Genomic DNA, 3635 nt, shown 5'->3' with positions numbered 1-3635 from the left:
TAAACTCTTTTCCACATGGCGCTGCAGGACACTGGGATCTATGTGATCGGAACTTGGGACGGCAGCATGCACAAGTGCTCTCTGTCCAACAGCGATCATTTTCTGGACACATACTGTAAACACCCTGTAAGTTTATACTGACCTCTATTTCAAAGGTAAACGTCGTAATATCTTCATTTTCTGTTCTGTGACTTTTGTACATGCGGTTAGTCCAGGATTTCCTCTTGAGAGAGTTTATGTTTGTTTGTTTTTTATTCCATTTATTTACAAGCAGAAAACTAGCTACAGTGGCTGCTTGTGTTAGTAGTTTTGCTGTATAGCAATGAGTCAGAATTCTCAGATTAAAATCAGAATTTTGAGACTAAACTCAGAATTCTGACTTTAATCGAAAAGTTTCTGAGTTTAATCTAAAAACATTCTGATTTAATCTCAAAAATTCTTACTTTAATCTTAGAATTTTCACTAGTTTAATGTAAAATATTCTGACTTTAATCTCAAAAATTCAGATTTAACCTCAAAATGTGGGCTTTTGTTTCAAAATTTCTAACTTCAGTCTCAAAATTATGTTTTTAATCTCAGAAATTCTGACTTTAATTTCAAAATTTTTGACTTTGGTCTCAAAATTCAGCCTTTAAATTCAGAATTTTTAGTTCAGCGTAAGAATTCATTTTCTTCTTTTTTTCAGCTGCCCGAATCCTTTTCCATAAATATGTGACTTTTTCTCTTTTAAAAAGATTTAGCTCCATTTTGAGTCTGTGTAGCTAAACAGAAAAAAAAAAAAAAAAAAAATTCCAGGCTTGTGGATGTGTAAATGTGTATGTGTGTATATATATATATATATATATAAAAACAGTGTTACTTACTTATTCCTCTCCTGCAGTCCCCAGTGACGCATATCGAGTGGTCGCCTATTTAATATATATATATATATATAAAAACAGTGTTACTTACTTATTCCTCTCCTGCAGTCCCCAGTGACGCATATCGAGTGGTCGCCTATTTATTCAGACGTGTTCCTGAGCACCTCTTCAGACGGGACGATTCAGCTGTGGAAGGTGGACACGCTGAACCCCAAAATGAGCTTCACGTCGGTGCAGAGCATAGTGGACAGCGTCAAGTGGTCCCCAAACTGCGGCACGGTGTTTGCAGCCATCTACAGGCACCGTGTGGAGGTCTGGGACCTCTGCCAAAGCATGTGAGTCACTCCGGCGTTCCCCTGGGCTGCGTGTTCGGTTCTGTTTCAAGCCGATTTGCAGCCAGACAGTGACAAAGCAAACCCTTTTCGTCTAGCATGCGGCCCACTTTGGTACACCACGCCGAGCCCGGCGTGACGCTGTCGTCCTTGCTGTTTGCCAAAGGCTCAGACAGCATTTTGGTTGGGGACAGTCGGGGTGAGGTGACTGTGTACAAACTCAAAAACTTCAGAGTCGGGAAACCAAAAAAGGTAAAGTGCTTTCATTGCCAAACGTTCTCTTTGTTTAGACTGCCCCCCCCCAAAAAGACATTTAAGATAAGACAGGGAACAGATGATGTCTCTCTTTCAGGTGTGCGATCTGTATGAGGTCATGGCATCTGTCGGCGGGTACGTTGACTGAAGAACCGCCAAGTAGAAACGGAATCTAGTTATTACTTCAAATATGTGGCGTTTGTTGTCATTGAAAGACAGGCTTTTCTTATTAAAACTTACAGAGGTTTGTGTTGTCAAATGTTAAATTGAAGATAAAAAGGCACAAAATAAACAGATCATTTAACAGTTTCACAAAGTGTTTCATGTCTTCATTTGCAAACCAGCAAACTAGTGGGAAAACTTGCAACTCAAGAGAATTTAATAATTTGTTGGATTAGTTTTAGCCTAAAATGTATTTGTAAACACCAGGGAAACCTTTAAATCAGTTTAATTCAGTGGATTTATGTCACATCAATTCACAACAAATGTAATGTCACGGCACAAAATCATCCAGCTCAAATTTGCTGGAAAAAACTTGGAAATTAAAAAAAATTAATTTCAAAAATTGTTTTTTCCTCCAACTCCTCAACTTAATCTCACAATGTCTGAACTTTTTCAAGCCAATTGTTGACTGTTCAAGCTCAGAAATGTCCTTTTTTCAAATGGAAAACTTCTGAGATTAACCTCAACATTTCTGAGTTGTTTTCTTCTAGAACATTAGGACAAAATATCCAAAAATTAATCTAAAAATTTTTAAAGGTTTTTCCAGAAAACCTTCCCCTTTTCAAACTTAGAAATGTCCTTGTTTTTTTCTTAAACATTTCTGAGATCTCAAAATTGCTGAGTTTTTTCTAAAACATTTCGAACTGTCCAAACTCAGAAATGACCTTGCTTTTTCTGAAAATTAATCTCAAAATTTCTGAGGTTTTTGGCAGAAATTTATCCTTCCTTCTTTTCTTCAATGGCCCTGACATGCTGTCTTGTACAAATTTATAATATTATTTCTTGAACTGTATTGAGGACCGCGCATCATCATGGCGCCTATTTGCTCCACCGAGTGGCCATGACGGCAGAGGGCACACGATGTTTACATCCAGAGGAACGATCTGTGAAAACCACGTGACCATTGTCTCATCACCCCCTCCCCTCCGCTCCCTCCTCCGCCTCCCATCATCCTCTTCTACAGCATGGAGACAGCAGCGGTGTCTGTGCGCCTTTAAGAGCCGCATATCCTGCTTCCCCTCTGCGCTCTGATTCTCCATCGCCGCTCGGTGAGGCTGACCGGGACATTATCAGCAGAAAAGCCACGGAGATGTCATCCAGCTCGGCGTTCAACGAAGAGAAGGGGGGCTCCTCCAGCGTCGGGGAGCCCGAATATGGCCACGATCCGGCGAGTGGTGGGATCTTCTCCTCGGACCTCCTCGGCTTGAGGCGGGTTCCCGGAGCGGCTGTCGGGCTTTCAGCTTAAGCCACGGGGGGTGCACAGACAGAAAGTACATGTGTAGTTTGAGAACATGAGCTTTAAAGTAAAAAAGGGGAAAAAGAAACAGCAGGCGGAAGTTTTGTAACCCAGAGGCCCGTGTAGGAGCGAGCGGCTTCTGCGGCTCCTGCCGCTGAATGTGACGGTGATTTGAGCCGTTCGGACGGTTTTGGTGGTGTAAAATTAGAGGAATAAAATATTTGTTTTCCTCTTGTGTCCCGAATTCAGGGTTCCTCATGTACAAAGTTGAAATCACACAGAGAACAACCAGTCGCCATTCAACTTCAGACATATCTAGAGTTTTATTCAGACAATTAAATGCATAGAAAAACAGATCAGCATCACACTCAAACCATCAAGAAGTCCAAACCATAAAACAGAGATTAATTACCTGAGAAAAGTAGAAAAATGAACAAAATACAAAAATAAGAGAAAAAGCAAAGGGGCCTTTGGGAAGAAAGCAATTTGACTTGTTTCTGTGAAGTGGAGGTTTTTATTAAGAGGTGTAGTCCTAATTTTAATGTATGCATTGAAGGTATGTCCTCTCCTTCTAAACCTCTAAGCAGTTTCAAATTACCTAGATGGGATGGTCTAAATGATTTTGTCAACTTCTTTGAGATCTATTCAAAACCAAAGATGAAGAGAGAGAAAGAGCAAAGGTCCAGAGTGAGTAAAAGTCAGAGAGAGCAAAGGTCATTCTCAAACAGG

General features: G+C 40.4%; 1 pseudogene; it reads left to right on the top strand.

Moving 5' to 3' along the window:
- LOC103147600 (WD repeat-containing protein 78-like) overlaps nucleotides 1–1759 on the top strand; it is a 13000-nt pseudogene extending 11241 nt beyond the window's left edge.
- Nucleotides 1760–3635: the final 1876 nt, after the last annotated feature.

The sequence above is a fragment of the Poecilia formosa genome, unplaced genomic scaffold (genome assembly GCF_000485575.1).
Source record: "Poecilia formosa unplaced genomic scaffold, Poecilia_formosa-5.1.2 Scaffold185, whole genome shotgun sequence".
Lineage (NCBI taxonomy): Eukaryota > Metazoa > Chordata > Actinopteri > Cyprinodontiformes > Poeciliidae > Poecilia > Poecilia formosa.
The sequence above is the reverse complement of the archived record's forward strand: the minus strand, read 5'-3'. Positions and strand labels throughout refer to the sequence as shown.